The 23,374-nt window shown below is 36.8% G+C and overlaps 1 protein-coding gene across 2 annotated transcripts in view; it reads right to left on the bottom strand.

The window, feature by feature from the left end:
• LOC135221016 (uncharacterized) overlaps positions 1-23,374 on the bottom strand; it is a 405,496-nt gene that overhangs the window by 173,116 nt on the left and 209,006 nt on the right. For both annotated transcript variants that reach the window (XM_064258738.1, XM_064258737.1), the window contains exon 3: positions 15,784-15,994. The gene's annotated coding sequence lies outside the window, so the exon portion shown is untranslated. The remainder of the gene's footprint in view (positions 1-15,783; positions 15,995-23,374) is intronic.

Raw genomic sequence — 23,374 nt, 5'->3', positions numbered from 1 at the left:
ACCGAGAGGGCTGTCGCTGTTCCCCCTTCTTAGGAGGAAGGTTCTCGGAATATGCTCTTGTTCGAAGGGCTTAACGGTCCCACTCTGCAAGATGCTGTGACTTCCGAGATCCAAAGGAACTTTGCGAGGTTATGGCGCTGATTCGTCAGCACAACGACCTCGGGGAAGGATCGCCGCTCCCACAGCAGAGCCACGTCTCGCTCGAGTCGTTTTGGGGCCCGAGAGGGAACCCAAATCGACGGTGGGTCTGCCGCGATCGGAGCTTGCCGACTGTGTTGAACAGGTAGTCTCTCGTCTCCGGACAAGAAGGCTCTCTCAGTTCTGGGCCGGTCAAACAAGCTACTTCACTTCCTCTACTGCGACAGAGGCGTTTCTACGGGTCTTCGGACACCGTATTTGAATACCCTTCCTTCGGTCCTGAGGTTTCGACCTCGACCGAGGACTGGAATGAGTCGGAGGACGTATCGGCTCTCTCCTGTCAGGTGTCGATCAGCCCCACCCAGACGACGTTCACAGTGGCGGCAGACCCTTACCTACAGTATGAGTTCGTAACCCTCCTCGGGAAAACGTTTTCTCCTGACGATACGTTTTCCCAGGCTCTGAGAGGCCATCGCCGTAAGGCGATGGCTGCTCCTTTTCTTCTCCACTGCTAGTTCCGCTGGGAGAAGGCGAGCCAGTATCCAATTCCTCCCCCATTCCCTCTCCTCCTTACGGCTACGAGGGAAAGGGGAGGGATCCTACAGAGATTTCTCTGTAAGATCCCACGTAGGGGCTGCGCTACCGGGGGTACCTTCGGGTCCTACCTGACGTAAGCCCGGTTGTTGAGGAGGGATCCTGCCCCTTTCTCGATTCCTACGGGAATCGAGAGGACCACCAGCCGATATCGTTTGACGAATTCGGTGGGGGGTTCGCAGAGTGCTTAGAATTCTACGGAATTTCTAGCGCACTCAGAGTGTTCGAGTTTTTTGACGATCTCCAAACACTTAGGCGAGACCACGGTCCAAAGTGAGCGAGAATCCCCGATAATTGTTACACGATAATCGGGAACCTCGCTTATGCTCGAATTCCTGTAATTTCTAGCAGTTTGGAAGAAGACTGCTGCTGAAAGAAGAGTATCTCACAGTAGGCGTTTAACCTGGAATAGAGAAGACGGACGGGAACTTCCAGTTTGGCTTGAACTATCGTCTTCGGTATTCTGTTCACCATTGAAGCTTTCCTTTGGGAAAGACTTCTCCTTCACTCTCTTGACTAGAGAACGAAGGTGGTCGATCTCCAATCCTTATTCTCATTCCTCCGAGGGGAAAAGAAGATTTTAGGATGGAGGTCGTGGTAACACCTACAAATATACACGTATATACCCTCGCGACATGATTCTTTTAACAGTTGAATTGTCCGGGGGGTAGGCGCATACCAGTAGTTAACTCTACGGTTTGTGACCGAGACGAATTGTATCTTAATTGAACTGCAAACTCGGGGTTGCCTGCAACCTCCCCAGCAGTTATCAGTTCGATTTTAGATACTTGGTATTGTCATGACAACCAAACCAAATCAGCTTTTGTATTTACCGAAATCCGTTTCGGTTAAATATAATTTGCTCGAGCGTATTCTTTATGCTCGATGGTTCTAGCCGAACGCATTCCTTCGTGGCGAATAATGGATTACCTGGCAACTCAGGATGACGAGTCACCGAGAGCTACTGCGTATTGAACTGCCTGATAGCGGCTCAGTATCAGCTAGGTTCTCGGAGATGCACGTCGGTTACGTCTCTCTCTCCCCTGGTTTGATTGACTACCGAACCGTATCTCTACCCAACAATCATGGACTTAGGTCTCTGATTAACGGGGATTCTCGCAATAATGAAGGACCATCTACTGCTGTGACGCTCGATTTTCATCGCCTTCGACATTGCGAGAATTTTCAACAGAGATATCTCTTGGACTCTTTCATCTTTCTGTTTACCGCACGGTAACAGAAGTCTGTACTAGTCAACCGCTGCATCGCACCGCGATAATGCGAATGATTTTTGCAGACATCTGAGTTTGTCTTCAAATATCTCGTATTCGTAGGTGTGCAATTATTCATTGCTCGAATTAACAGATATGTCGAAGACATCGCCTACTCTCCGACCTGACAGCTCTACTTCCAAATGTTCAGCCCATGAGAAGCAGTTCTTCAGGCAGTATTTCCCTGTCTTCATTACTGAAAAGCGCTCCGCTTTTATTGCAACTACGATCCTCACCGTACAGCAATGAATAGCGGTTAGCGTTCTCAGTCTTTGTAGCACAGGTTTCAGAATCTTGAGAATCCTTCTCTCGGTTCAGCTGTGAAGACGTAGGTTGCATTTTCTGTACACCTTCGTCTTCAACGACACATAGTGTTGTTTCTCCTTAGCCGAGAATCAAACTATACTATGAGTTATCTTGCCATCAAGGACCTCGGTCTCTAGAAGGCAAGTGACTTTCGCCTGTTGGGCACATGCCTTAAGAGAGTCATCACCTTGCCTTCTGGCATCGGTGACGAACAAATTATTTGTTTAGTCTCTTGGCATAACCCTTTTATGGCGAAGGTCACGTGACTTGCTCGGGTGCTTGGACAACTTGCCTCCTACCGAACACAGTCAGTCGGCAGCTGTCAGAGCGCCCAAGTCTGTTACGAATTTCGCTGTGGACTTAGTTCGGTTGTTCCATAACAATCTTTCTTCGTCCTAACGGCTTGTCACAGTACCCATACCATCGACACCCAACATTGAGTGTCGGTGTTTCCTATCCACTACCGAGAACAAACACTTCGCTGCAGAAACGGATAGACAGTATGGGTACAGGACATCACCGAAGTTGAGAAGAGGGATAGGTCATACGACCATTCCCTCTTTTCCTCTGAGGTAATTGCATGACTTTTCCTGCGAAGTCAAGCATCATAAGGGGATGGGGATTCGTGACGCTCGATTCGTACCGAATTCGTAGCGAAGACTCTGAACCCCTTCGGTTCCTGACGATCGGTTAGAGTCCTTCACAATCCCCTCCCTAATGGACTTCACCGCCTTCGATGCGAAGGAGATGCTGCTTTGTCCTGTGAAAGCGCGACCGCGCTTTCTGAAGAAACTCGACATCCCAGGCTGAGTGTTGAAGACTCTTTGTCAGCACCAAGATGACCTAGAAGTACACTCCCTCGAGTTACACAAGAACTTCTCTGTGCGCAGGTACTGAAGGCAGGGGTCTGGTACAACCAGACCACTGGCACCTCCCTTCCTACCTTTTGGATATTGCCCACAGGTCCTTGGATCGTTTTCCTTAGGACCCGTGGTGGCTGCTCAACACGTTGTCTAGCTACCCAGACCCTAGCAGGCTGAACAGCATCGAGTCCTGGTGTGACTGTAAGAATAGATAAGTGAATGAGAGAGTGACTGGCTTCTCTTTCCTATCTTTTTCTCCCCCTCTACCTGTGGGTAGAGGGATACGGTCATCACCTTGCTGGATAAGGACGAGATGCCGGTGAGCTACTCGACAGAGCCCCATCCTATCCCTTTCACTAGGGATGGGAGCGAATATCCACCACTTCCTCCTACAATGGGGGGGGGAAGTGGATGCCAACAAGAGACAAACCATAACTTTATGTTGCCTCTTGCAAATAGGAAACTTGTTCTTGTTTGCTGGTACGAAGAGATACGCTTGCCTCTCTCTTTTAGTACTTGGTCCAGAGGTCTGACCATTGATCCTGCGGTGGCACACCCGATCAATCGGACAGAGGCTTGGATACCTCCTCGCTCTTACGACCAGGGAGGCATTCCAAGGTTGGGCGAACACCAGTCTGTTCACAAAAGACTCAGATTCCTCCCACCAAGAAGTGAGTCTTCCTATTGTAAAAGGACTGAAGGTTGTATGCCGTGTCGGAACAAATGACAATTTGTCCAAAATTGCATTTTTCCTAACTATACAAACCTGAGGTCCTTTTACACATAGCCCCACCTCATGCCACCCCTCACTCTGCAGTTTTTGCTTGGGCCAAAAGCAAAAGTGATTTGTTTACCTACAGTCGCGTGCGCGCGCTGTCGGACAAGCAGTTAACTACCGAACCCCTTGTTCGAAAGCTTACGACCTATCCAGCTGCCGCTAGTACCTTCCTATTGTAAAAGGACCTCAGGTTTGTATAGTTAGGAAAAATGCAATTTTGGACAATTGTCATATCAAGACTGCTCATCCGGGAACATAAGATTGTGAAAGCCTTTGATAGAGGACTGCTGGAGCTTCGGAATACACCGAACCCTGCTGGACGCTCCCCTGCGCAGATCCTCTATGGCCATCCTCTCCGCACTTGTGTTCCGGCTCACCCCAGATCATTCACAGAGGAGTGGCAAACTAAGACTGAAGATTACGACCGTCGCACTGCTGCCCAAACCGACCAAGCCATGAGCCTTTACAATTCTCATGCCCGCCCTCTACCCAAGCTCACCATCGGCCAACGAGTTAGGATACAGGACGCAACGACGCTTCGATGGGACAAGGTCGGCATTGTGATGGGCCGCGGAATGTCAAGAAAGTATGAAAATACGCCTTCCAACGTGGTCGTGTATGGTTTTGAAACCGAAGACATTTACGCCCATTGGCTAACATGAGTGATGACACCTCTCCCCAAGTCCCTGTGTCCCTTGCTCTGGCAGGAAAGAGAGCCATCATTCGAACCCTCCCAATGTCCCTCGCCATTCACCTCGACTAGCTCAGAGGAATTTATGTTCCGCTCGAGACACTGCTACGAGCGTTAAAGGGGGAGGGAGGTGTATAGATATTTAATGTTAGGCTGTATATTAATTACATTACATACAGTTTATGAACATTTTGACATTTGTTTTGCATTATTCTATAGAAGAATTATATTATGTTTCCAGTGATATTTCTCATTGCACATACTGTGAGACCACTATTTCATTATGCATCGTGGCAACATTGTAATTAGATGTGTCAACACTGCCTTTATTTCCCGCCATATGCATAGTCAGTCACTGTCCAGTGGTCATTGTAGTGACAAGCGCGGACCTGCTTCCCGCTGCTGTCGTCTTGATGTCTATTTATCTTCATTACAAGATTTTTAAAGAATCTACTTTAATTTGTCACCCTTCATTCCATTTCTCACATGGATGTATGTGGCAGCATCCCACACATAGGTGACTATCGTTTTTGTTCTTATATAGAGGTGACTCGTTCACGCAACCACTCACTCTACTAGGTAAGGTATGACAGGCACAAGTCAGTGCTAACAGTTTTTGACCTTTCAAGAATCTTTCATATTTTTGAATTGAGACTTAATCCACATCCCTCTTCCTTTCAATGTGGAATCAGCTGTGTAATTGCTTGGTAAGACACTGAAATAAAAATTTATTTTTATAATAAAATAAAGTTTTATTTTTATACTTAACCAAGCAGTTACATAATCAAAGCCCACCCTCTTATTCCCACAGGTGGATGGTTTTTGGGCCAAAACAAATTGGAGACAACTGGTCCATCATACCCACGTTACTCCTGGAAAGTGGGCAGATCCACCCTGTTACCTGCACTAGACAATGGCAGTGCCACAACGAAGTATGAATTTTAGTCTGGTCGTGGTAGGGAAAACTACAGCTATGTAATTGCTTGGTAAGTATAAAATAAAACTTGATTTTTTTTGTTTTTTTATAAAAATAACATTTTCATGTGTTAATTAACTGTACATTTACATTTATTCTCAGTAAAAACTGACATAACTCATTCTTAGGAAGTGGTATTTCGAAAACTGGGTTAAATGCAGGATATGATAGATTTTTATTTCAAAAGTTTCCAATCTATCTACAAACAGGTATGGTATTAAGAGGTAATTTAATTGTAAACATAGTGTTCTTGGGCTGATCTGGCAACCATGGAGATTGTATCTTGATAGTCCTATACTAGTGGATAACTTTTGTAAAGTTGCCATACCTCATTCCAAAATGACAAAACCATAATTTTTTGAACTGTACAGTAAATGAGAATAAAATAAATTTCTGAACCCCAGAATAAATGAGAATCATGGTGTGGAGAGGTTTGTCCTTCACAAAATATGCCCATTTTCTGAATTAAAAGTAATTAGTCATAGCCTGATGCAGTGACTGGCACAAGCTTAACTTTCATCTCGTTTTCTTTACTTTCTCTTTCCTTGTGTTAGTATTCATATTATTCAATATTGTATTTTAAGCCTGTGCATTTGTGGGAAACAAATTTAGTTTTAATTTATGGGTTAAGGGGTTACAAAGTCTATGTAATTTTTGCCAAATTGTGTGAAATGTAGTATAAAAAATAAAAATTGCAGTGTTCTTAAAAATGGATGCCCAAATGGAATAGTTTTTCATTTGATGTCATTTGCTACAACTTCTACAATATTTTATTATGATTTATAGTATTTCTTCAATAGCATCTATAAAGGAAGTCTTGTCACAACTCCTAGATATTTCAGGAAGTCATATACTATTGTACAATTCAGGTTTTTTATATCCATATTGGATATAAATGTAAAATATCTTTAAACTTATTACTACGTATATCTATATTTGCTTCATTCTTAGGTTGCAGAGGCAATCCGAAGATCTGAGCCATCCTCAATAGGGCAAGAAAATATATCAGTCCCCCCAACTAGCAACAAAGAGCCATCAGCAACCTTTTCACCTCTTGGCCACCATTGGGTGTGGCGAAGTCAAGTTTTACAAGGAATATGTCACTTCTGTCAATTAAGGCTTCCAGAGGAGGCGCTGGTGGAGTGTAGGGGGTGTTACAGTTTTCCCATGTAGCCATGCCTACCATGCTATAGTTTAGCTCAAAGAGGATACTATTGCATTATTTGTACAAGACAAGAATCTCTGAAGCTTCGAGGAAGTTAATAACCATGATCTGATTTGTACTGTGGGGTGACTAGAATCAGAACTTTTTAAATCTTTTTTACTATTAATTTTAGTGACAATGTTTCTGATAATCATCTCCATTCCAGCCCTTCAAGTTTGTATTTTCCAAGAAAAATGACAAGAGAATTTACCTTGCATGAGGTGTATTGTTCTATCAAATAGATTTAGTACACAGTAATTATATCTAAATTTCAGTTTTATACATAGCAAGGAAAAAACTTTACATAATTGAGCTCCTTCCTACATAAGGGTCCAACCAACCCAATTATGGCTTCTAATATTATGACAGGTGATAAGCCTATTATTTACATAGTTGTAGTAATTAATAGACAATTCTGGATTTGCAATGTTAGAAATAAAGTTTATATAAACATGTGTAAGCATATAAAATCTTTTCTTGGTAGCTATGAACAGACTCATGTTACTTGGTGTAACTGCTGTAGCTTTGAGCAATTTTCATAAAATGTGCCTTAGGATAAACTAAGTATGCAGTCCAAAACAGGGTACTTTCCATAAATACTATCTATTGCATATTAAGTGACGAAGAACTTTGCTATGTGAATGTGTTTTAGAGTTACAAATTAGAGACAATAGTGCACTTTCTTATATGGGAACTTGTACTACTGGTATTTATATATTTCTTAGTCAGTATCCTATAGACATACATAGAAAATATTCCTCTTTTTTTCATGGAACAAAGCACTAAATATTACTGTACCTTTTTAAATTCTTGGTAATTGTCTCATGAAAGTAGTGAAGTATTCCAATTAAGGCTTTAATTGTTCTGAATGGCAGTACTGAATTGATAGTATAATATCTTTGTGTTTAAACATAGGTAAAAATCCTAAAATTTTACAAGTTTTATATGACAAAGGTGTTAAAGGCAGACTAATAAAAATTGATGCAAATTACATTTATGGATATACGTACCAGTAAGTTTTTTTCTTTTTTGTAGGGACTAGGTAGTACTCATATGAGGTGGATATAACTAGTTCTGATGAATTGTAGATGTAGTTTTTAGTAATTTGAGCTTACATTTTCTTGACAATCATCTTTATTGTCATTCAATATCTGGTCACTATTGTTTTGATTTCAGGTGAATTAAAGTAAAGGTCTTTGATATTTACTTTTAACAAATATCACTTAATCATTACTTTTACTGAAGAGACAGGTTGTTAGCAAGAAAATTGTTTTTGATTCAAGATTCGTAAAAATTGGCTTAAAAATGAAATTTTCATGAATTATATAGAGTCTGGCGGCCTATAATTGTTGCAGTTGGCAATTATACAGTACAAACCCAAGAAACAGATCCTGTATTGCATAATTTCCACTCATCTGAGAAAACTATATTTGAGTAAAAAAATGTGTGCTGTTATTAAATATTTCAAACCTCTGTTGATAACCAATATCAGGCTTTTCATCCTCAATTCCCATAGTGTATTACCAATATGGTATGCATTACATATCTCTCTATAGTAAATGGTAAAAAAGGCTCCCTGCAGCTTCCCTCAGTTCTAGCTGCATTGCTTGTGGCCTTTTACTTTTCATGTACGTATTTCCTTTGGTCTCTTCTTGCTAGGCTGTTAACTTCTTTAACTTTAGTACATTATTAAAATTTTCACTTCTTGTTCAAGAACAGATTGTGTAACTGAGCCATGCAAGAGTTTAGAAATGTGAATTTGTTTTGTTGAACCATGAACAGGAATAATATTAATCTCCACCTCATCTATGTAGTTTTTGTCATAACTAGGGTGACAGACTTTAGATGTGGATTTTGTTGATTTTGGTAGCAAGTGGGCTTTAAAGTACATGGTATTATATTGTACAGTACTATACTTATAATCTATGATCTTTTACTATGATAGACTCTTTCTCTTTTTTTTCCATTGGCGAGCCTCAAAAGTCTTGATAAATTCAGTGTCATACAAAACAGTTAATTTACCGAAGAAAGTGATGTTCCACAGAGAAGAAAATATAAAGTGAAATAAAAGCAACTCTGCTGATGTAGCCATTATTTTCAATGAAAGAATAAAGCATTCAGGCCTACTGTACTTCAACATCTGGGTGACAGACTATACCCTTCATCATAATATAATGAGTGCCTGACTACAAAAGCAGTGCTTCTACAAGTATGCAAAGTAACTATACAATAAATAATTATCAATAGAAGGACTTATTATATCATAATAGAGGCTTCAGTTCTCTGTTTAAAAATCATATTCAAATTTATTCAACTGTTATGAGGCTGCTTATTAGGAAACATTAACACTTTAATATAAACAAATCATGACCCTGAGACTTAAATAGTAAACCAATCATGAAAACTGAGAACATTACTTCAAAAGCTCATCTAGGTTCATGCATTTGAGGAAAATGCTATGAGCACTAGTATATGAAAATTAAAAAGCTCTCTCTTTGTTGCATATTTTAGTTTGAAATTTTATTACTGTACTGTGTTAACTTTATATGACCTTTGAGCTTACTCTATGATCTCCTTTTTAGTGTCAAGAGATTTCAAGAACTGTTGGATATAGTATATAGAATAACATCAAACAATATATATCTATAGTATATTTAATGAAATCATCTTAATAAATCTACAGCTAAAACTGTCTTAAAATCTATCTTGAAAGTGGTTAAAAGTTAAATATTTATTTTCATAATGTGAATACAAATTAGTCATATTTGGGATGTGTGAATAACCATTATTTGGCTACATACATTGAATATGATAATATCATTGCTAAAACAAATTTTAAATATTAAGGAAGTTGATCTTGCCAACAGTCATATTTCCAAATTCTACTTTAAATATTGGTTTCATAAGATCACAATGTACCAAGTAAGATCTTCTAGTGGCAGTGTCAAATAGAGGGAACGCAGTAATATATTTTCATCATAGCCTGGTGAGATTTTTTCACAATTTTGAATAGTCTGTTCTCTCCACCTTGACTGTATAAAAGCAGATACATAAAGAATGGTTGAAGGTCATGAAGGTTAATATAATTTTAAAATATTTGATGATTTGCTTTATAGCCTTCAGTTAAAGCCTTGTCCCAAGACAATTCTACTCTGCACTGAAGTAGAGAAGAGTTTATTGAATGTTTGTTGAAGGAATGAGAATGTAATATGTGCATGTATCCCGATTTGTATGTACATGCTGTTAGAATATTGTTGAATGATCTCAAAACTTTTTAGATGGACTTAAAAAGGAATGTTAGCCATTATTAATACCGTCTTTATTGACAGTAGTACAGTAGTCTCTAATTTACCATTCTTGTGCTAAAAAATTTGCGCGCAATTTTTAAATTAACATTACAGTCCAATATCAGGAGTTTTTTCATAAATAAGTTTTGTACAGCTGAATGAAAAGTATCTCCTTAGAGGGACTGAATGTATTGAAATATTTCTTAAAATAGTTCATATGGTCTCATCTTTAGTTTCAATTTTTATATATGTCACATTGAGTGATATTTTAGCATTTTATGAAATACTAATTACAAAAACATCGACTAATGCAGTACTACATACATTAGTTTACGTATTGACAATTGCATATGCTGATTTAAGGAAGATGGTTCCTTCTGTATATTTATCTTGATATTTTAAGCATTGCATGAAGTTTGCTGATATAATCAGTAGGATGGTAGTAAATGGTAGTGTTGCCTTGCTTGTTATTTTATGTACAGCAATTTGCAGAAGTGTTGAGTAAATAAGTTTAGGGGGTTATGTGAAGAAAGGATAACTGTTACTTTATGTGCTAATTCTATTTATTTTACTGATGTCAATGTTATGAGTTGTTTAATTTATCATATCAAGGTCAAGTCAGTATTTAGTAAAGAATATGGGCTCATTTCAAACAGAGTATGTAGTAGCAAGTTATTACTTTTCATTGAAGTTATATAGGGTCTTGTCTAAGACAGACAGTGGAGATAAGTTTTAAGGTTAGACCCCAAAAGTAATAAGATTTAGGTACTGTTCAGTTATTACAAGTATATAAAGATGGCAATGTGGGCTTCCTTAGTAACTTCACCCAAATATGTTCTCAATACTAGTGTCTGGTGTATTTGCTGTAAAGGTAGGGAGTATATTATGGTACATTTACATTTTTTTTATTACTGTAGGGTCCTATTTAATTATTGTATTACCTTTCTTTGACATTTTTTTTTTTAATGAATGGCTAATGTTGTACAGGCTAATTGACAATACATAATATGTAGCTCAATTTTTGTGCTTCCACCAGTAATTTATAACATAATCTAGTCTGCATGTCCATAGGTACTGTGTGAAATTTTTTTTTTATATTTTTGCATTGCTGTATCTGTTCTACTGGCTCTTTTGTTTACTGTTAAGCTGTTTTTGCTCTATCCCAGTGCGATTCTTTCATTATAAATTGCCAGTTTCCATTCTTTTAAGCTATACATACTTCCATCAGTTGTAATCTCTCTTTCGTGAATACATTCCATTATAGTTGAAACTGGTAGTGGCAGTGAAATGATTTGGGTGCAGCTGCTGATACATTGCTATGAATGAGTATAATTTTTGCTCAATAATTATCATAATTTGTATATGTTAGTATGCAGAGAATAAGGTTCCAGCATAAGTACCCAGATTGTTGTCTAGATGATATCAGGTAGAATATAGAAAAAGAGGTTAAAGCATGATAATCAGTATGTAAAGTTTTATTTTAAACGTCCTCCCATAATAAATGAATAGAATAGCTGTGTGCCAATTCAGGGAACAGTTCACTGTTTTAAGAGTTCCTGGAAACTAGTAATTCACTTTGAAATATCATACTGGAATACCTTTACATAGTATACCCAAACATTTTACGACATAATAGTATTGTTTCAATAATAATGTACAAGCCAAGGAAATTGGATATTAGTTTTGTTATTAAGTACGTAGAGAAGTTTAATGAGACCACTGGGTCGTATTTCTAGTTTGTTTCAGTATATGGAAGGGTAGTCTCTTCCGTGTTCCTGCTTTAAGTATTTTGATTATTCAGGTTCATTTACAGTAGACCTTAGGTCACTTGTAAATACTAACTTTATAAAGTTCCTAAATTCCTTATACTAGCTGTATACTAGTTGAAATTCTTCTAATCCCCTCAGTGTTTCATAATTACTCTATCTTGAAACCTATTTATATTGATGAATCTTCTTAATTGATGCTTTAGCTTTTGTACAGCAGCATAATTTTTTTTGAGGATGATATTATTAGAGGTTAAGATGCATTATGTTCAAAATACTTGCTTGTGCATATTCACTCTTAACAGAACTGCTCATGTCAGTTTTTTGAAATTCTGAGGAATAAAAAAGAAAATCAGATTTTTCTTCATCATTACATCATTATTATATACAAACTATACTTCCCAGAATGCTGAGGTGGCCATTTTCAGTGGGAAGTACAACCAATTTTTCCCACATTCTGAAATAAATTCCATCTTAATAGTGATGTGATAGTGTTCTGTTTGATTGTAATTCCAAATATATTTAAATTTTGTATACACTAATATGTGTCTGTGAAATTGCCTAAAAAACCCTCTCATGTTGTGTAAAAAATATAAGCATAGGAAAACGGTTCTGAAATGCTAATGTTGAAATAACTGATTGTAGGTGTATGTTGCTATTTTAAGTTATTAGGTTTTTTAATATATTATTATAATTTTTTAATCGATTGTAGATGTATGCTGTAATTTAAAGTTATTAGGTTTATGAATACATATATTATTATAACTTTTCTTAATCCCAGAAAGATTTACTGGGGTACAATAGTACCACAGCTCACCTTTGTGAGCTGGCAGCCTTAGAGCATTTGGAAAATATGTGAAAGTAATCTTTCACAGAAGTTTTACCAAATTATTTTGCTTATCCTGTACTATAAGTATGTATTATGAATTGTACTTTAAATATTATGAGATAAGTTTATGTATTTATTTACATGTGCCAAGGTTTAATACATGGAGTTTACTGAACCATGAGAGACACAGTATTAAGATAGTACAGAATCAGTTGGTAAGATTGCTTCCACTTCATGTTAGAACTTATTTTGCACCACCTTTATATCTACATAATTTTTTTATATGGTAGAGTTTATGCTCTACTAACAAATATAAATATTAATTGATTTTGTTAAATTAACATATTTCTTCACTGGCAGTTGTAGTTAAAAATTTTAAAAAATTCAAATGGACAGTATGTACATTTATCATACAGGCAACTGTTTCCACACAATTGCCCAATAAACTTGACTGCTTTTCAAAATGAAAAAATTCCTGTACCCAAAGTCAATCCAATCACCCTCTGACCACTAATAATCACAACCTCTCTGATTTCTCCTGAATTCTATAGGATAATGCCTAAAGTTTTAATTTGTATATTATGAATATTCTGCAGAAAATTTGCAAGGGAAGTGTCCAAGTGTGTTTTGTCTTCGGATGTATTTTCATCTAACTTGCAAGTGTGTGATAATTTTGTTTTTATTATCTATTAATTTGAGAATTTCTTTTCTAATTTGCTCGCATTATGTAACTTTATTTAATTTTTTTTATTATGAGACTATGTAGGTATAATTACTTATTGGCTGTTTCTGTCTCTGCATTGATGTAATTGTTTATTATGATCTGCCTGTTAAAAATTCATTTAAATTTCTTTGCAGTCGTTTCATTATGGAATTATTCTATTGACATAATATTTGTTTAATTACATATATGTACATGTAAGTGCAGTTATTTATTACCAGTCTCTTCTAGCCTTTTCACTCCAATTCTTTGCATTTTTCATTCATTAGGTAATTTTCTTTAGTTTAAATGGTTTGATTTAATTGCATGTACACATAGGTACATTACGTACTGCCAATGATACATAAGTGCTCAGGAGTCGGTGGAAATCTTGATGATTGTGTAATAATTTCTTCTGTTTCCTGTTCATATTCTTTTCTTCCCTATCATTTTACTTAATTACTTTTCTTTAATAATTTTTTCCTTTAGAATAATTTTGTTCAAGCATGTGCCCTTTTGAGTGGTTAGGAGGATACACCCATTAAATCTTTGTAATACATAATCGGGTTGATGTAGATTGATCTTTTAACAATGTGTTTTGAGGAACCTACCTCAATAGTGTAGCGATTGTTTCCCTTGTATAAAAATATACATTCTGTGCGTATTATATTTCATCCAGTTAAGTGATCAGCTATTTTGATTAAACTCTTGTCTGGACCAGTGGCTATGTAACTCTACTTGGCTCTGATTAGAATAGTTCACACTTGAGTACTTCCTTAGACATTTTGCTAATTTGTTAGCACCTAGTGTGTATATTTAGGGTGAAGTTTGCAAGGTAGGGTGCATGTAACATGCTTTTCCCCTTAATATTTTCAACTACGTATAGGTTAGGTAATTGCATAGCAGACATACCTCCATAAAATATGGGATAAAAAGGACTTTTTAATGACCTTAGTTTTATTAGTTTTCCCTTTTCAGTGTTTTTGCATTTTTATGTAGTGTTAGCCTTTGTTTTGAAATGTCTAAATACTTAAAAGTATAAATTTGCCTATTGTATGAATAGTCCTAAAATGGAGGAAAATTATGCTAAACTTAAAAAACTGGAAAGCACTTTATCTCCCATATATTATTAAAATTTTCTCTATTCAAATTAAAATAAAAAAGGAAAGTAGCTCAGACTATGACTGACAGTAAAAAACAAAATTTTAATACCTCATGCTACCAGTAGAATTACTCTGCTTGATTGCTTAATGTTATGCATAAAAAAATGTGATTGGCAACATAGAGCTGTACTAAAATATGTTTCAGTAATGATGATGATTTTATGTAAGATACCTTGCACTGGAACCAAGAAGGAAAATTAGAACAAACCTCAAACTTTGGCAATTTTTCCAAGATGACAGTGATATCTTTCAAGAAAAAACTGTCACACTCCCATATACCCACAGGTTAATTATTTAGCTTGGTCTCTTGTTATTTGGGCAATGAAAATGCAAGGAAATGCTGCCGTACATTTAACAATGAATCTCTAAGCTCTCCACTTGAATATTATAATCTTTCATCATTCCAGTATTTTAGTTTTTAACTTCGAGAATATTTTTTAAAAGTAATATTTAATTTATAGCTTTTTGCATTTACTTATTTCACAAGAAATTTAATGAACATATGTTTGTATTGGGACTAAAAAATGAAAAAGTCATTATCTTGCATTAAATGTCAAGTTAATGTTTCATTAATTCTAGTCTATAATTGAATGCTTAAAGCTGTAATTTTGAAGATGGCATATATAATATTACCATAGAATGCTAGTATTAAATATTTCAAAGTTGTTAAAATAAAAATGTTATTTATTGTTTTACTTTAAAAATTGTTAAATCTTATTTTTTTTTTTGGGGTTTTACAAAATCCTGTTATAATGCAAAGTTAATTATATTTCTCACTACTTGCTATTTTATTAATTTTAATACTAATCTCAAATTTTCATTTACCTACTCAAACTGAAACTAAGAGTGGATAGCAAACACACAGCTGTACTATAAAGTAATTGCTGTAAGATCGTAAAATATAAAACACTATTACAGATCTTAAGGAAGGTGTAAAACTTAAAACTACCAAAGTTTAAGGAAGGTGTAAAATTTAAAACACTACCAAAGTTACTTTTAAGATATAAATTAGCATCCAGTCTTGACACCTGCCACTGTTCCTGCACCTTGTGAAGCTGAGGTACATGGTTCAAGGAAGAACTGGGCAGTTAGTACTCTATTTTTAATTTCTTTCCTAATTGCTCTTATATAATATCCTGTTCTTGATCAACAAATGGAAACTGACCAGGTTTTGAATGCATGCTGGTTTTGATGGTTGATGGAGTAAGTTGGCATACCTTTAAAATTGGAGTACTACTTGACTGACTTGAGGGTGGTAAAATCTCATAGCAGACCTTGTCCTCAGTGTTGGCTTCAAACTCGATGGATTGTGGTCAAGTGTATATTTGAATGGATCTCTTTCGAGGGCACCACTAGGTAGAGCAATACTGGTCCCCCTCCACAGGTTGTGTCCATCCCAGGTTAATTTATTTGTAACATGAGCAACAACTGAAAACAAGAATAACAGAAAGTGCCAAAAGAACTGGTAAAGAGGAATGCATCTATCTAAATAACTATTAGACAAATGATGCTGTAACTCTGAAAGTGCATAAAAGATGCCTCTAAAAATTAGTAGTACTACTAGCTGACCATCCCAACGCTGCCTGGGGTAACTCTGAATGGCAACCGATAAATATTCTCTCGCTCTTTCTCCAACCTTCTCAGTTTTTTACCCTCTTTCTTCTTCCTAACACTCCCTCTACTCTCCCTCTCCCTTTCTCTCTGTCACACACTACCCAACCCCGACCCCCTTTAGTGCCGCTGATATCTTACCCCTACAATATTCGATAGCAAGTCATATTTAGTACGTATACCGAAAATTGAAAGTCATGTTATTTACTATGTACTATACCGAAAATTTGGTATGATAAATTCGTATTGCCATTAAATCTACGGGCTGAAACAGTCCTGTTTCGGGGAAGGCACCCCGGCACCTTCGGTGCCTTTGGTGCCTTTTGTTGCTTGAAACCCCATAATAAACCATCTTAGGGGTCCCCACTAAAACCCTGCCAAGTTTCATGCCCATCGGACCAGCCGTTTGGTCATGATTGAATGATAGAGGGACGGACAGACATAACACCCATTATAGTAAGATGTGATGTGGACCAGAACATCATCCCACATAATGGAATTGCAACATATCTGCATGACTAGAATCTTGAGTTTGAGGACTCTTCTACCTACAAAAATCTCTGCATCAAACCACTGTTACATCACCAAAAACTAGAATAATAAAACCACACAGATGGGTCACGAAGTAGCAAATGTAATGCACATTCATATCGTTTTGAAGTATATTGCCAACCACAGAGAAAAATCACTGAAACAGCTTAGGTATTAAAATTCTTGACCTGAATGGGATAAAAGCCAAGAACTTGGAAAACAATTCATAAATGCATGAACCAAAGATAAAACTGTGCTACAGCTTATCAAGATGTCGCCTCCGAGGTGTCACTATAGTCCTAAAAATGGTAGAAGCTGAATGGGATGCCGCGTTTAGTACTAGCCCTTGGGATCAAACTATTATATACACCTATTTTTATATATTGCGTGGTCAAAAAACTATTTTAATAAATGATATCTTTGATCCCTGAGGAGCTAGTACTAAACATGGCATCCCACTGAGCTTCCACATTGTTCAGTACTATAATTAATTCACAGCACTCATGGATCTGGTGCCCAGCCCCGTCCCTTATGACATTCCTGATTAACTGTTGATCAGCCAGTCACAGGGCTGGAATTTGAAAGTTGCAAACTCGTCAGTGTCTCTCAAAACGTCATACAGTGGTGATCACACTCCCAACTCTACTGACAAAAGTGTCTTTCAAAAGTTATAACTTTCATTACACCTCAGTTTTACCCAAAGAAAAGTAATGTTTCCCAATTTCATCACTAAACATCATCAAGCTAGTGATTTAAGGATTTTAATGATATAAGAATTATGTGCTTCAGTAAACTTAATGCTTAAATATGAATAGTAAAATAAACATGAAATTTTAAGAAAAAATATATTCATTCATTCCGTACATGACATCACAGTTCATTCGTTATTTATCGTCTTGTGTTTCACACAGAATCGTAACTTAAATGCCCTGGAAGACAATGCTACCAAAAAATAATAAATAGGGCTATCAATATGAAAATAAGTCACATCCTGGTCATGTGACCAGTCGATGACATCGTGATCACAATTTCTCGATAGTAGTAGTCTTAAGGCTAGATCAGACATCGGCAATTCGAGCCCAAGACCATCATAATGGTTTATTGTTTAGTCAGTTTGCAGGCCTTGGGCTGAGAAAATAAATTATTACACCAACAGTACAAAGTACGCAATGTACAATTACGACAGCATTACAATGAGTTCCACACCGTCACAGTCATACACGTATGTCGCAGATGATCTGGCTGATCTGCCCCACAGCCATTGTTAACGTTTTTTTGGGGACGGCAACTGACATAAAGGCAATTATGTCAGACGCAAGACAACTGTGACATGCTTAACACGCAGTCAGATGTATAACGGCATATGTAAACTGTGTCGTGAATGTGTTGGAATATACATATAAGTGGGTGGTGGGGATTTGGCAGTCATTCCCATTCCAGGCGCTGACAGAGGCACAAGATGGACGAACAGGAAGTTTTGAAGACCCAGCAATATCTGGATATGATATTAGACAACTTACATGATCCTGAATTAGAACTGGCCATGGTGGATCATTGCTATACCAGGAAAAACTAACATTCTGGAGAAGACCCATTGAGCAAGGCCTGTGTGGTGCAATTACCCAGTGGTACCTTGCAACTGGAGAATCCTACAATGGCCTTCCAGTTCCGAGTAGCTGCCAACATAGTCTGCGGTATTGTGCCTGAAACTTGTAGGGCCATAGTGACTATGTATGGAGATGAGGTAGTGCAGTTACCCACGTCCCCAGAGCATGGAAGGAAGTAGCCCGTGGTTTTGAAGAACACTGGAATTTCCCACACGCCCTTGGAGGAGTAGACGGGAAACATGTCAGAATCCAGAACCCAGTGAAAGGAGGAACTCGTTACTACTACAAATATAAGAAATTCTACTCTATAATTCTATTTGGAGTTGTTGACGCTGGGAACTAGTTCATGTACATCAATGTAAGTCCCATAGGTTTTGAGTCCGATGGCGGTGTCTTTGCTAAAAACACAGCTGTGTCAAATGCTTGATCAGAATGAAGTCTTTCTGCCTGCCCCTGAAACATTGCCAAACGAGACTGAAGATAAACCTCCAGTCCCCTATTTCCTCATTGGAGATGATGCCTTCACTCTGGAGAACTATATGATGAAACCACACCCTGCATGAAGTTTGACCGCAAATGAGTGCATCTTTAATTACCGACTAAGCAGGACAGGAAGTACAGTGGGGAATGCCTTTGGCATACAGGCAAACAGGTAGATATTATTCACAAATATTATACATAATGTCTTTATTTGTTCTGTTTGCTTAAAAGCATAATATGAAACAAATTTTTTAAACCATTTCTTTTCTACAGAAATAATACGTATTTAACCAGAAATACCTTTCGTATATTATCTCATAATCAAATTAATATTTTTCATTTGTTTTCCACAGATTCAGTGTTTCACACTGGCAAACATCTTCGACATGACCATATCAAGTCGGTGGTATTGGCTGCTTGTGTGCTGCACAACTTAATTTTGATAAGACAGCCAAATGCTGTGAATGAGGCAGTTCAAGAAGACTTAGTGACACAAGGCCATACCTGTTCACTGGAGGTCTAATGAAACTTTATTACCAAACCTGACTCACCCAAGCCGTCCGAGAGGAACCATGGTTTGCAAGGCTCAATGAGATCACCTTCGTGATTATTTCAACTCCCCTGCAGGCTCTGTTGATTGGCAAGATTCAGTGATATAAAACAAGAAAGTAATAGACCATTCCTGTACATACTTTATAAGATTAAATTGAAATAACTTGGTAAATATCAAAATAAATTTTAAAATTCTAATATATTTATATTATTACCCAATACATTTTCTTGTGAGATGTATTCCGTGTCATATTTACATATCTACATATGACATTCTCAAATATCTCAAGAAAATTGCAAATCTAAAATGCTATATTTACTTAAAATAGAAAATGCCATTTCACTGATTATGCTTCAAGACATTCTAATAAATTGTATAGATCGCAATTAAGTCTCTGATATATTTTATAAAGAAAAAATTCAGTGAAAGTCCTGAATAAATGTCAGAAAAATTATGTCGTTACTATATATATACACACACACACACACACATATATATATATATATATATATATATATATATATATATATATATATATATACTTACATATAATAATATATATATATATATAGATATATATATTATAAATATATATATATATATATATATATATATATATATATATATATTATATATGTATATGTATATATATATATATATATATATATATATATATATATATATATATATATATATATATATATATATATATATACATATATATATATATATATATATATATACAGGCAGTCCCCAGTTATCAGCGGACTCATTTATTGGTGATCCAGTTGTGGCACTTATCTAGCACCATAAAATCGGGGATTTATGGTGCCATAAGCACCATTATGGTGCCATAAATCACCATGATTCTGTCAATGGCAGTTTTTGCTTATTGGCACCCCCTCAGGAACAGAAACCCCCAACATAACCGGGGATTGCCTGTATACAGTGGACCCGAGTATTTGCATTCTCCGGATTCATGCATTCACGGAATTTTCTCTGGATCATTCCTGGCATTATTCACGGAAAATTTGCCTAATCGCGGTATTTTTCTCTGAGAAATATCCATCAATTCCTGTTTTTTTTTTAATCAATTTCATTAGAAAATGCACTTTTTGTGATAAAACTATTAAAAAACCAGATATCAAAATTTGTAGTTTTTTTTCTTGAGTTTAAACTAACAAAATAGGAGGTTTAAAGCATTTTTATAGGGGTTCCAACTATTCGCGGGTTCTAACTATTCACGGGGGGGGGGGGGGTCTGTTTTGCATTCCTCACGAATATATGTTTCAGTTAAGGTCATTCTTATGTCTTATTCATGTACTATATTAGAGATTCTGCCATAAGAGTATATAAAAATACTGAAAATCTTGAATCCCAAATATATTTTAATAAAAGATAAAAATAAAGGCAGGTTTGTCTACTAAATTCTGTCCTTGAACTTTTTTTTTATAGCTGGAAAACATGTCACAATGGTTACTGCGCACACCCTCCGCGCAACTTGAGGGGTTTCCAAGTAGTACATCACAATGGACACTGCACGTCGAAATTGCTCATTACATCTGCCGTAATCCCATGACATCAGTTGGAAGAGCAATTATACACTCGTACGTCGGCAACATGAGACTTTTGACGGCTGTCGTGGCTCGACTGCGACTACTAAGTGCAGCAACTAGTTATTGCAATCACTCGGTGGATGTGAAACTTGGCAGAAGTGTGAGGAAACATGGAGACTTCATCGTAATTTGGTTGTAATTCAGTCATAACATGGCTTTTATGACGGTTGCAGGCTTGATTCGCCTATGACTGATCCAGTCTTTTTAGGGATAAAAAGAAAAATAAGACATCATTATTGTCACTATCATTATCACTATCACCCTTTAGTGAAAATCTCTACATGAAAAAAATCATATAAGCAACAATATATAAAATAAAAAGGAATGGATACAAGAGAAAATGAGAAAAGATTGTAGTGAAAAAAAAAAACAATGGGATGAATGAATTTCTTCCATAAGGCATCAATATCTCTCTAAGTGACAGTTTTTTTTTCATGTAGAAATTTCCACTATATATAAGTGATGGTGATAATGATGGTGCCAATAAAGACATCTAATTTTTCTTTTCCCCCATAAGACTACTTCTATTGAAGGATCGTGATCACGATGATGTCATAGACTGGTCACGTGACCAGGACGTGACTACACGAAGATGAGAGAGAGAAAGATTAATATTCTTAATCCTTTGCTTGCTATTTTCATATTGATAGCCCTACCTATATTTTTGGTAGCATTGTCATCCATGGCATTCAAGCTACGATACTGTATGAAACAAAAGACGATAAATGATGAATGCACTGCGATGTCATGTAAGGAACATTAAGTTTAATGAGGCACACAATTCATATATCATTAAAATCCTTAAATCACTAGCTTGATGTTTAGTAATGAAATTGGGAAACACTACTTTTCTTCGGGTAAAACTGAGGTGAAATGAAAGTTATAACTTTTGAAAGACATTTTTGTCAGGAGAGTGGGAGCAGAGATCCTCACTGTATGACGTTTTGTGAGAAACTGACGAGTTTGCAACTTTCCAGCCCTGTGACAAGCTGATCAACAGCCAATCAGAAATGTTGTAAGAGACGTGGCTGGGTACCAGATGCACGAGTGCTGCGAATTAATTATAGCACCTCAGACATGACAAGAGGATAACAAGCCAAAGTAGCACCAATAACGCAATTAGAAATGTTAATCAGAAAAGGTTTTTTTTTGTATCTACAACCTTTAAATCCCACAAGGGTGGCTCAAAAATTAACAGCTGCCAAATTCACACCTCCAACTGCTAAATCATGAGAGCTCCATGATTGGGACAGTCTCTTCCCCTGTTCCACTTGTTTCCTGGATGTTAAGTTCCCTCCTTTCCAATACCTCTTCCACTGCCTAACCACCCCTTATGCCTTCCCACTATCTTCCCTCCCAATACTTACAGCTTTCACCATCTATAACAACATTAATTTCTACAATTTCCAGGTTTCGACTTACCAACCTTACCTTACTTGTTTACATATATGTACTACTGAGTAATCTAAACTTTTTCCTCTCACAAACACTTTCAAACTCTTCATTAGTCCCCGCATCTTCTTTTCAATCCCTATTCAACACTGTCATCAGCAAGCATCAGCCATTCCAAGCTCAATTCACAACCCATTTTCTTACTGTACAATTTTGCACTTACATCTTCTGCTCTTTAAAGAATGGCTACAGACTCGGAACAAGCTCAAAACTTGACCCTAAGCAGTTGCTCTACGCTGAATTACCTAGTTATCATACTTTTACCTGCTCTTTTTCTCATTCCTTATCTTATCAGAATGTTGAGATGGATGTCGGGATTACAAGGGAAGATAGGATTAGAAATGAGTATATAAGAGGATCGACAAAGGTAGTTGAAATATCAAAGAAAATACAGGAGGTAAGGCTTTGATGGTATCTGTTACAAAGAGAAGAACATCATGTTAGAAGACATATGATGGGAATGGAACAGCAGGGTAGAAGGAAGAAGGGAAAACCAAGAGAGAGATGGCATGATTGTGTAATGGAAGTTATGTTATGGAAAAGTATGTATTAATGAGAATGATGCACAGGACAGAAATCGATGGAGACGACTCATTCATAATGGCAACCCCATGTAAAAATGGGTTAAAGCTGGGAAAAAGATCAGAATGGATTTTCAGATGGCAAACCATGTGTGGCTTTGCATACATTCTGGTTGCTCTTAAAATTAGAGCAGCTGACATGAAAATGGAATTATCATAAAATTAATATTAATAATACTTACCCGTATAATTTATTTAGCCCTAAATCCCCAAAAACAGCACCAAAATTTACCACATTGGCAACCCTGTTACCTCCTATTCTGTCTACCAGTTGGCATGACTGCCGTTGACAGTTACAAAACCCTTCCCTTGAAAATCAGTTGTGATAGGCAGATAGTGGGGTAGGATGGGTGGGATTATTATTATTAATTTTATAA

This window comes from Macrobrachium nipponense, chromosome 2, assembly GCF_015104395.2.
Source record: "Macrobrachium nipponense isolate FS-2020 chromosome 2, ASM1510439v2, whole genome shotgun sequence".
NCBI lineage: Eukaryota > Metazoa > Arthropoda > Malacostraca > Decapoda > Palaemonidae > Macrobrachium > Macrobrachium nipponense.
Note: the sequence above shows the minus strand (reverse complement) of the source record. Positions and strands in the feature narration are given on the sequence as shown.